Raw genomic sequence first — 12,950 nt, forward strand, 5'->3', positions numbered from 1 at the left:
TCCAATTGCAGTTTCTACAGAAAGAGTGTTTCAGAAAGGCTCAATCAAAAGTAAGGTTCAACTCTGTTAGTTGAATGCACAGAACAGAAAGAAGTTTCATACAATGCTTCTGTGTAGTTTATATTTGAACATATTCTTTTTTCCACTATTACCCACTTAGCGCTACGAATGTCCAGTTGCATTTTCTACAGACAGAGTGTTTCAAAACTGCTCAATCAAAAGTATGGTTTAACTCTGTTAGCTGAATGCTCAGATCAGAAAGAAGTTTCACAGAATGCTTCTGTGTAGTTTATATTTGAATATATTCCTTTTTCCACTACTACTCTCTTAGCGCTCCAAATGTCCAGTTGCATTTTCTACAGAAAGAGTGTTCAGATCTGCTCAATCAAAAGTATGGTTTAACTCTGTTAGCTGAATGCACAGATCAGAAAGAAGTTTCACAGAATGATTCTGTGTAGTTTATATTTGGAGACATTCCTTTTTCAACTATTACCCTCCTAGCGCTCCGAATCTCCACTTGCATTTTCTACAGAAAGAGTGTTTCAGAACGGCTCAATCAAAACTAAGGTTCAGCTCTTTTAGTTGAACAAACAGAACAGAAAGAAGTTTCACACAATTCTTCTGTGTAGTTTTTATTTGTAGACATTCTTTTTCCCAATATAGGCCTCCTAGCGCTCAGAATGTCCAATTGCAGTTTCTACAGAAAGAGTGTTTCAGAACGGCTCAATCAAAAGTAAGGTTCAACTCTGTTAGTTGAATGCACAGAACAGAAAGAAGTTTCATACAATGCTTCTGTGTAGTTTATATTTGAACATATTCTTTTTTCCACTATTACGCACTTAGCGCTACGAATGTCCAGTTGCATTTTCTACAGACAGAGTGTTTCAAAACTGCTCAATCAAAAGTATGGTTTAACTCTGTTAGCTGAATGCTCAGATCAGAAAGAAGTTTCAAAAAATGCTTCTGTGTAGTTTATATTTGAATATATTCCTTTTTCCACTACTACGCTCTTAGCGCTCCAAATGTCCAGTTGCATTTTCTACAGAAAGAGTGTTCAGATCTGCTCAATCAAAAGTATGGTTTAACTCTGTTAGCTGAATGCACAGATCAGAAAGAAGTTTCACCGAATGATTCTGTGTAGTTTATATTTGAAGACATTCCTTTTTCCACTATTACCCTCTTAGCGCTCCGAATCTCCACTTGCATTTTCTACAGAAAGAGTGTTTCATAACTGCTCAATCAAAAATATGTTTTATCTCTGTTAACTGAATTTACAGATCAGAAATAAGATTCACAGAATGCATCTGTGTAGTTTTTATTTGAAGATATACTTTTTCCCAATGTAGGCCTCTTAGCGCTTAGCATGTCCAATTGCAGTTTCTACAGGAAGAGTGTTTCAGAACGGCTCAATCAAAAGTAAGGTTCAACTCTGTTAGTTGAATGCACAGAACAGAAAGAATTTTCACAGAATGCTACTGTGTAATTTATATTTGAATATATTCCTTTTTCCACTATTACCCTCTTAGCGCTCCGAATGTCCACTTGCATTTTCGACAGCAAGAGTGTTCAGAACTGCGCAATCAAAAGTATGGTTTAACTCTGTTAGCTTAATGAACATATCAGAAATAATTTTCACACAATGCTTCTGTGTAGTTTTTATTTGAAGATATTATTTTTCCCAATATAGGCCTCTTAGCGCTCAGAATGTCCAATTGCAGTTTCTACAGAAAGAGAGTTTCAGAAAGGCTCAATCAAAAGTAAGGTTCAACTCTGTTAGTTGAATGCACAGAACAGAAAGAAGTTTCATACAATGCTTCTGTGTAGTTTATATTTGAACATATTCTTTTTTCCACTATTACCCACTTAGCGCTACGAATGTCCAGTTGCATTTTCTACAGAATGAGTGTTCAGATCTGCTCAATCAAAAGTATGGTTTAACTCTGTTAGCTGAATGCACAGATCATAAAGAAGTTTCACCGAATGATTCTGTGTAGTTTATATTTGAAGACATTCCTTTTTCCACTATTACCCTCTTAGCGCTCCGAATCTCCACTTGCATTTTCTACAAAAAGAGTGTTTCATAACTGCTCAATCAAAAATATGTTTTATCTCTGTTAACTGAATTTACAGATCAGAAATAAGTTTCACAGAATGCATCTGTGTAGTTTTTATATGAAGATATTCTTTTACCCAATGTAGGCCTCTTAGCGCTTAGCATGTCCAATTGCAGTTTCTACAGAAAGAGTGTTTCCGAACGGCTCAATGAAAAGTAAGGTTCAACTCTGTTAGTTGAATGCACAGAACAGAAAGAAGTTTCATACAATGCTTCTGTGTAGTTTATATTTGAACATATTCTTTTTTCCACTATTACCCACTTAGCGCTACGAATGTCCAGTTGCATTTTCTACAGACAGAGTGTTTCAAAACTGCTCAATCAAAAGTATGGTTTAACTCTGTTAGCTGAATGCTCAGATCAGAAAGAAGTTTCACAGAATGCTTCTGTGTAGTTTATATTTGAATATATTCCTTTTTCCACTACTACGCTCTTAGCGCTCCAAATGTCCAGTTGCATTTTCTACAGAAAGAGTGTTCAGATCTGCTCAATCAAAAGTATGGTTTAACTCTGTTAGCTGAATGCACAGATCAGAAAGAAGTTTCACCGAATGATTCTGTGTAGTTTATATTTGAAGACATTCCTTTTTCCACTATTACCCTCTTAGCGCCCCGAATCTCCACTTGCATTTTCTACAAAAAGAGTGTTTCATAACTGCTCAATCAAAAATATGTTTTATCTCTGTTAACTGAATTTACAGATCAGAAATAAGTTTCACAGAATGCATCTGTGTAGTTTTTATTTGAAGATATTCTTTTTCCCAATGTAGGCCTCTTAGCGCTTAGCATGTCCAAATGTAGTTTCTACAGAAAGAGTGTTTCAGAACGGCTCAATCAAAAGTAAGGTTCAACTCTGTTAGTTGAATGCACAGAACAGAAAGAATTTTACAGAATGCTACTGTGTAGTTTATATTTGAATATATTCCGTTTTCCACTATTACCCTCTTAGCGCTCCGAATGTCCACTTGCATTTTCTACAGAAAGAGTGTTCAGAACTGCGCAATCAAAAGTATGGTTTAACTCTTTTAGCTTAATGAACATATCAGAAATAAGTTTCACACAATGCTTCTGTGTAGTTTTTATTTGAAGATATTATTTTTCCCAATATAGGCCTCTTAGCGCTCAGAATGTCCAATTGCAGTTTCTACAGAAAGAGTGTTTCAGAAAGGCTCAATCAAAAGTAAGGTTCAACTCTGTTAGTTGAATGCACAGAACAGAAAGAAGTTTCATACAATGCTTCTGTGTAGTTTATATTTGAACATATTCTTTTTTCCACTATTACCCACTTAGCGCTACGAATGTCCAGTTGCATTTTCTACAGACAGAGTGTTTCAACACTGCTCAATCAAAAGTATGGTTTAACTCTGTTAGCTGAATGCTCAGATCAGAAAGAAGTTTCACAGAATGCTTCTGTGTAGTTTATATTTGAATATATTCCTTTTTCCACTACTACTCTCTTAGCGCTCCAAATGTCCAGTTGCATTTTCTACAGAAAGAGTGTTCAGATCTGCTCAATCAAAAGTATGGTTTAACTCTGTTAGCTGAATGCACAGATCAGAAAGAAGTTTCACAGAATGATTCTGTGTAGTTTATATTTGGAGACATTCCTTTTTCCACTATTACCCTCTTAGCGCTCCGAATCTCCACTTGCATTTTCTACAGAAAGAGTGTTTCAGAACGGCTCAATCAAAACTAAGGTTCAGCTCTTTTAGTTGAACAAACAGAACAGAAAGAAGTTTCACACAATTCTTCTGTGTAGTTTTTATTTGTAAACATTCTTTTTCCCAATATAGGCCTCCTAGCGCTCAGAATGTCCAATTGCAGTTTCTACAGAAAGAGTGTTTCAGAACGGCTCAATCAAAAGTAAGGTTCAACTCTGTTAGTTGAATGCACAGAACAGAAAGAAGTTTCATACAATGCTTCTGTGTAGTTTATATTTGAACATATTCTTTTTTCCACTATTACCCACTTAGCGCTACGAATGTCCAGTTGCATTTTCTACATACAGAGTGTTTCAAAACTGCTCAATCAAAAGTATGGTTTAACTCTGTTAGCTGAATGCTCAGATCAGAAAGAAGTTTCACAGAATGCTTCTGTGAAGTTTATATTTGAATATATTCCTTTTTCCACTACTACGCTCTTAGCGCTCCAAATGTCCAGTTGCATTTTCTACAGAAAGAGGGTTCAGATATGCTCAATCAAAAGTATGGTTTAACTCTGTTAGCTGAATGCACAGATCAGAAAGAAGTTTCACCGAATGATTCTGTGTAGTTTATATTTGAAGACATTCCTTTTTCCACTATTACCCTCTTAGCGCTCCGAATCTCCACTTGCATTTTCTACAAAAAGAGTGTTTCATAACTGCTCAATCAAAAATATGTTTTATCTCTGTTAACTGAATTTACAGATCAGAAATAAGATTCACAGAATGCATCTGTGTAGTTTTTATTTGAAGATATACTTTTTCCCAATGTAGGCCTCTTAGCGCTTAGCATGTCCAATTGCAGTTTCTACAGGAAGAGTGTTTCAGAACGGCTCAATCAAAAGTAAGGTTCAACTCTGTTAGTTGAATGCACAGAACAGAAAGAATTTTCACAGAATGCTACTGTGTAATTTATATTTGAATATATTCCTTTTTCCACTATTACCCTCTTAGCGCTCCGAATGTCCACTTGCATTTTCGACAGCAAGAGTGTTCAGAACTGCGCAATCAAAAGTATGGTTTAACTCTGTTAGCTTAATGAACATATCAGAAATAATTTTCACACAATGCTTCTGTGTAGTTTTTATTTGAAGATATTATTTTTCCCAATATAGGCCTCTTAGCGCTCAGAATGTCCAATTGCAGTTTCTACAGAAAGAGAGTTTCAGAAAGGCTCAATCAAAAGTAAGGTTCAACTCTGTTAGTTGAATGCACAGAACAGAAAGAAGTTTCATACAATGCTTCTGTGTAGTTTATATTTGAACATATTCTTTTTTCCACTATTACCCACTTAGCGCTACGAATGTCCAGTTGCATTTTCTACAGAAAGAGTGTTCAGATCTGCTCAATCAAAAGTATGGTTTAACTCTGTTAGCTGAATGCACAGATCATAAAGAAGTTTCACCGAATGATTCTGTGTAGTTTATATTTGAAGACATTCCTTTTTCCACTATTACCCTCTTAGCGCTCCGAATCTCCACTTGCATTTTCTACAAAAAGAGTGTTTCATAACTGCTCAATCAAAAATATGTTTTATCTCTGTTAACTGAATTTACAGATCAGAAATAAGTTTCACAGAATGCATCTGTGTAGTTTTTATATGAAGATATTCTTTTACCCAATGTAGGCCTCTTAGCGCTTAGCATGTCCAATTGCAGTTTCTACAGAAAGAGTGTTTCCGAACGGCTCAATGAAAAGTAAGGTTCAACTCTGTTAGTTGAATGCACAGAACAGAAAGAAGTTTCATACAATGCTTCTGTGTAGTTTATATTTGAACATATTCTTTTTTCCACTATTACCCACTTAGCGCTACGAATGTCCAGTTGCATTTTCTACAGACAGAGTGTTTCAAAACTGCTCAATCAAAAGTATGGTTTAACTCTGTTAGCTGAATGCTCAGATCAGAAAGAAGTTTCACAGAATGCTTCTGTGTAGTTTATATTTGAATATATTCCTTTTTCCACTACTACGCTCTTAGCGCTCCAAATGTCCAGTTGCATTTTCTACAGAAAGAGTGTTCAGATCTGCTCAATCAAAAGTATGGTTTAACTCTGTTAGCTGAATGCACAGATCAGAAAGAAGTTTCACCGAATGATTCTGTGTAGTTTATATTTGAAGACATTCCTTTTTCCACTATTACCCTCTTAGCGCCCCGAATCTCCACTTGCATTTTCTACAAAAAGAGTGTTTCATAACTGCTCAATCAAAAATATGTTTTATCTCTGTTAACTGAATTTACAGATCAGAAATAAGTTTCACAGAATGCATCTGTGTAGTTTTTATTTGAAGATATTCTTTTTCCCAATGTAGGCCTCTTAGCGCTTAGCATGTCCAATTGTAGTTTCTACAGAAAGAGTGTTTCAGAACGGCTCAATCAAAAGTAAGGTTCAACTCTGTTAGTTGAATGCACAGAACAGAAAGAATTTTACAGAATGCTACTGTGTAGTTTATATTTGAATATATTCCGTTTTCCACTATTACCCTCTTAGCGCTCCGAATGTCCACTTGCATTTTCTACAGAAAGAGTGTTCAGAACTGCGCAATCAAAAGTATGGTTTAACTCTTTTAGCTTAATGAACATATCAGAAATAAGTTTCACACAATGCTTCTGTGTAGTTTTTATTTGAAGATATTATTTTTCCCAATATAGGCCTCTTAGCGCTCAGAATGTCCAATTGCAGTTTCTACAGAAAGAGTGTTTCAGAAAGGCTCAATCAAAAGTAAGGTTCAACTCTGTTAGTTGAATGCACAGAACAGAAAGAAGTTTCATACAATGCTTCTGTGTAGTTTATATTTGAACATATTCTTTTTTCCACTATTACCCACTTAGCGCTACGAATGTCCAGTTGCATTTTCTACAGACAGAGTGTTTCAACACTGCTCAATCAAAAGTATGGTTTAACTCTGTTAGCTGAATGCTCAGATCAGAAAGAAGTTTCACAGAATGCTTCTGTGTAGTTTATATTTGAATATATTCCTTTTTCCACTACTACTCTCTTAGCGCTCCAAATGTCCAGTTGCATTTTCTACAGAAAGAGTGTTCAGATCTGCTCAATCAAAAGTATGGTTTAACTCTGTTAGCTGAATGCACAGATCAGAAAGAAGTTTCACAGAATGATTCTGTGTAGTTTATATTTGGAGACATTCCTTTTTCCACTATTACCCTCTTAGCGCTCCGAATCTCCACTTGCATTTTCTACAGAAAGAGTGTTTCAGAACGGCTCAATCAAAACTAAGGTTCAGCTCTTTTAGTTGAACAAACAGAACAGAAAGAAGTTTCACACAATTCTTCTGTGTAGTTTTTATTTGTAAACATTCTTTTTCCCAATATAGGCCTCCTAGCGCTCAGAATGTCCAATTGCAGTTTCTACAGAAAGAGTGTTTCAGAACGGCTCAATCAAAAGTAAGGTTCAACTCTGTTAGTTGAATGCACAGAACAGAAAGAAGTTTCATACAATGCTTCTGTGTAGTTTATATTTGAACATATTCTTTTTTCCACTATTACCCACTTAGCGCTACGAATGTCCAGTTGCATTTTCTACATACAGAGTGTTTCAAAACTGCTCAATCAAAAGTATGGTTTAACTCTGTTAGCTGAATGCTCAGATCAGAAAGAAGTTTCACAGAATGCTTCTGTGAAGTTTATATTTGAATATATTCCTTTTTCCACTACTACGCTCTTAGCGCTCCAAATGTCCAGTTGCATTTTCTACAGAAAGAGGGTTCAGATATGCTCAATCAAAAGTATGGTTTAACTCTGTTAGCTGAATGCACAGATCAGAAAGAAGTTTCACCGAATGATTCTGTGTAGTTTATATTTGAAGACATTCCTTTTTCCACTATTACCCTCTTAGCGCTCCGAATCTCCACTTGCATTTTCTACAAAAAGAGTGTTTCATAACTGCTCAATCAAAAATATGTTTTATCTCTGTTAACTGAATTTACAGATCAGAAATAAGTTTCACAGAATGCATCTGTGTAGTTTTTATTTGAAGATATTCTTTTACCCAATGTAGGCCTCTTAGCGCTTAGCATGTCCAATTGCAGTTTCTACAGAAAGAGTGTTTCCGAACGGCTCAATGAAAAGTAAGGTTCAACTCTGTTAGTTGAATGCACAGAACAGAAAGAAGTTTCATACAATGCTTCTGTGTAGTTTATATTTGAACATATTCTTTTTTCCACTATTACCCACTTAGCGCTACGAATGTCCAGTTGCATTTTCTACAGACAGAGTGTTTCAAAACTGCTCAATCAAAAGTATGGTTTAACTCTGTTAGCTGAATGCTCAGATCAGAAAGAAGTTTCACAGAATGCTTCTGTGTAGTTTATATTTGAATATATTCCTTTTTCCACTACTACGCTCTTAGCGCTCCAAATGTCCAGTTGCATTTTCTACAGAAAGAGTGTTCAGATCTGCTCAATCAAAAGTATGGTTTAACTCTGTTAGCTGAATGCACAGATCAGAAAGAAGTTTCACCGAATGATTCTGTGTAGTTTATATTTGAAGACATTCCTTTTTCCACTATTACCCTCTTAGCGCCCCGAATCTCCACTTGCATTTTCTACAAAAAGAGTGTTTCATAACTGCTCAATCAAAAATATGTTTTATCTCTGTTAACTGAATTTACAGATCAGAAATAAGTTTCACAGAATGCATCTGTGTAGTTTTTATTTGAAGATATTCTTTTTCCCAATGTAGGCCTCTTAGCGCTTAGCATGTCCAATTGTAGTTTCTACAGAAAGAGTGTTTCAGAACGGCTCAATCAAAAGTAAGGTTCAACTCTGTTAGTTGAATGCACAGAACAGAAAGAATTTTACAGAATGCTACTGTGTAGTTTATATTTGAATATATTCCGTTTTCCACTATTACCCTCTTAGCGCTCCGAATGTCCACTTGCATTTTCTACAGAAAGAGTGTTCAGAACTGCGCAATCAAAAGTATGGTTTAACTCTTTTAGCTTAATGAACATATCAGAAATAAGTTTCACACAATGCTTCTGTGTAGTTTTTATTTGAAGATATTATTTTTCCCAATATAGGCCTCTTAGCGCTCAGAATGTCCAATTGCAGTTTCTACAGAAAGAGTGTTTCAGAAAGGCTCAATCAAAAGTAAGGTTCAACTCTGTTAGTTGAATGCACAGAACAGAAAGAAGTTTCATACAATGCTTCTGTGTAGTTTATATTTGAACATATTCTTTTTTCCACTATTACCCACTTAGCGCTACGAATGTCCAGTTGCATTTTCTACAGACAGAGTGTTTCAACACTGCTCAATCAAAAGTATGGTTTAACTCTGTTAGCTGAATGCTCAGATCAGAAAGAAGTTTCACAGAATGCTTCTGTGTAGTTTATATTTGAATATATTCCTTTTTCCACTACTACTCTCTTAGCGCTCCAAATGTCCAGTTGCATTTTCTACAGAAAGAGTGTTCAGATCTGCTCAATCAAAAGTATGGTTTAACTCTGTTAGCTGAATGCACAGATCAGAAAGAAGTTTCACAGAATGATTCTGTGTAGTTTATATTTGGAGACATTCCTTTTTCCACTATTACCCTCTTAGCGCTCCGAATCTCCACTTGCATTTTCTACAGAAAGAGTGTTTCAGAACGGCTCAATCAAAACTAAGGTTCAGCTCTTTTAGTTGAACAAACAGAACAGAAAGAAGTTTCACACAATTCTTCTGTGTAGTTTTTATTTGTAAACATTCTTTTTCCCAATATAGGCCTCCTAGCGCTCAGAATGTCCAATTGCAGTTTCTACAGAAAGAGTGTTTCAGAACGGCTCAATCAAAAGTAAGGTTCAACTCTGTTAGTTGAATGCACAGAACAGAAAGAAGTTTCATACAATGCTTCTGTGTAGTTTATATTTGAACATATTCTTTTTTCCACTATTACCCACTTAGCGCTACGAATGTCCAGTTGCATTTTCTACATACAGAGTGTTTCAAAACTGCTCAATCAAAAGTATGGTTTAACTCTGTTAGCTGAATGCTCAGATCAGAAAGAAGTTTCACAGAATGCTTCTGTGAAGTTTATATTTGAATATATTACTTTTTCCACTACTACGCTCTTAGCGCTCCAAATGTCCAGTTGCATTTTCTACAGAAAGAGTTTTCAGATCTGCTCAATCAAAAGTATGGTTTAATTCTGTTAGCTTAATGCACAGATCAGAAAGAAGTTTCACCGAATGATTCTGTGTAGTTTATATTTGAAGACATTCCTTTTTCCACTATTACCCTCTTAGCGCTCCGAATCTCCACTTGCATTTTCTACAAAAGGAGTGTTTCATAACTGCTCCATCAAAAATATGTTTTATCTCTGTTAACTGAATTTACAGATCAGAAATAAGTTTCACAGTATGCATCTGTGTAGTTTTTATTTGAAGATATTCTTTTTCCCAATGTAGGCCTCTTAGCGCTTAGCATGTCCAATTGCAGTTTCTACAGAAAGAGTGTTTCAGAACGGCTCAATCAAAAGTAAGGTTCAACTCTGTTAGTTGAATGCACAGAACAGAAAGAATTTTCACAGAATGCTACTGTGTACTTTATATTTGAATATATTGCTTTTTCCACTATTACCCTCTTAGCGCTCCGAATGGCCACTTGCATTTTCTACAGAAAGAGTGTTCAGAACTGTGCAATCAAAAGTATGGTTTAACTCTGTTAGCTTAATGAACATATCAGAAATAAGTTTCACACAATTCTTCTGTGTAGTTTTTATTTGAAGATATTATTTTTCCCAATATAGGCCTCTTAGCGCTCAGAATGTCCAATTGCAGTTTCTACAGAAAGAGTGTTTCAGAAAGGCTCAATCAAAAGTAAGGTTCAACTCTGTTAGTTGAATGCACAGAACAGAAAGAAGTTTCATACAATGCTTCTGTGTAGTTTATATTTGAACATATTCTTTTTTCCACTATTACCCACTTAGCGCTACGAATGTCCAGTTGCATTTTCTACAGACAGAGTGTTTCAAAACTGCTCAATCAAAAGTATGGTTTAACTCTGTTAGCTGAATGCTCAGATCAGAAAGAAGTTTCACAGAATGCTTCTGTGTAGTTTATATTTGAATATATTCCTTTTTCCACTACTACTCTCTTAGCGCTCCAAATGTCCAGTTGCATTTTCTACAGAAAGAGTGTTCAGATCTGCTCAATCAAAAGTATGGTTTAACTCTGTTAGCTGAATGCACAGATCAGAAAGAAGTTTCACAGAATGATTCTGTGTAGTTTATATTTGGAGACATTCCTTTTTCCACTATTACCCTCTTAGCGCTCCGAATCTCCACTTGCATTTTCTACAGAAAGAGTGTTTCAGAACGGCTCAATCAAAACTAAGGTTCAGCTCTTTTAGTTGAACAAACAGAACAGAAAGAAGTTTCACACAATTCTTCTGTGTAGTTTTTATTTGTAGACATTCTTTTTCCCAATATAGGCCTCTTAGCGCTCAGAATGTCCAATTGCAGTTTCTACAGAAAGAGTGTTTCAGAACGGCTCAATCTAAAGTAAGGTTCAACTCTGTTAGTTGAATGCACAGAACAGGAAGAAGTTTCATACAATGCTTCTGTGTAGTTTATATTTGAACATATTCTTTTTTCCACTATTACCCACTTAGCGCTACGAATTTCCAGTTGCATTTTCTACAGACAGGTGTTTCAAAACTGCTCAATCTAAAGTATGGTTTAACTCTGTTAGCTGAATGCTCAGATAAGAAAGAAGTTTCACAGAATGCTTCTGTGTAGTTTATATTTGAATATATTCCTTTTTCCACTACTACGCTCTTAGCGCTCCAAATGTCCAGTTGCATTTTCTCCAGAAAGAGTGTTCAGATCTGCTCAATCAAAAGTATGGTTTAACTCTGTTAGCTGAATGCACAGATCAGAAAGAAGTTTCACCGAATGATTCTGTGTAGTTTATATTTGAAGACATTCCTTTTTCCACTATTACCCTCTTAGCGCTCCGAATCTCCACTTGCATTTTCTACAAAAAGAGTGTTTCATAACTGCTCAATCAAAAATATGTTTAATCTCTGTTAACTGAATTTACAGATCAGAAATAAGTTTCACAGAATGCATCTGTGTAGTTTTTATTTGAAGATATTCTTTTTCCCAATGTAGGCCTCTTAGCGCTTAGCATGTCCAATTGCAGTTTCTACAGAAAGAGTGTTTCAGAACGGCTCAATCAAAAGTAAGGTTCAACTCTGTTAGTTGAATGCACAGAACAGAAAGAATTTTCACAGAATGCTACTGTGTACTTTATATTTGAATATATTCCTTTTTCCACTATTACCCTCTTAGCGCTCCGAATGTCCACTTGCATTTTCTGCAGAAAGAGTGTTCAGAACTGCGCAATCAAAAGTATGGTTTAACTCTGTTAGCTTAATGAACATATCAGAAATAAGTTTCACACAATGCTTCTGTGTAGTTTTTATTTGAAGATATTATTTTTCCCAATATAGGCCTCTTAGCGCTCAGAATGTCCAATTGCAGTTTCTACAGAAAGAGTGTTTCAGAAAGGCTCAATCCAATGTAAGGTTCAACTCTGTTAGTTGAATGCACAGAACAGAAAAAAGTTTCATACAATGCTTCTGTGTAGTTTATATTTGAACATATTCTTTTTTCCACTATTACCCACTTAGCGCTACGAATGTCCAGTTGCATTTTCTACAGACAGAGTGTTTCAAAACTGCTCAATCAAAATTATGGTTTAACTCTGTTAGCTGAATGCTCAGATCAGAAAGAAGTTTCACAGAATGCTTCTGTGTAGTTTATATTTGAATATATTCCTTTTTCCACTACTACTCTCTTAGCGCTCCAAATGTCCAGTTGCATTTTCTACAGAAAGAGTGTTCAGATCTGCTCAATCAAAAGTATGGTTTAACTCTGTTAGCTGAATGCACAGATCAGAAAGAAGTTTCACAGAATGATTCTGTGTAGTTTATATTTGGAGACATTCCTTTTTCCACTATTACCCTCTTAGCGCTCCGAATCTCCACTTGAATTTTCTACAGAAAGAGTGTTTCAGAACGGCTCAATCAAAACTAGGGTTCAACTCTTTTAGTTGAACAAACAGAACAGAAAGATGTTTCACACAATTCTTCTGTGTAGTTTTTATTTGTAGACATTCTTTTTCCCAATATAGG

This window comes from Symphalangus syndactylus, chromosome 24 (assembly GCF_028878055.3).
Source record: "Symphalangus syndactylus isolate Jambi chromosome 24, NHGRI_mSymSyn1-v2.1_pri, whole genome shotgun sequence".
NCBI classification, from domain to species: domain Eukaryota; kingdom Metazoa; phylum Chordata; class Mammalia; order Primates; family Hylobatidae; genus Symphalangus; species Symphalangus syndactylus.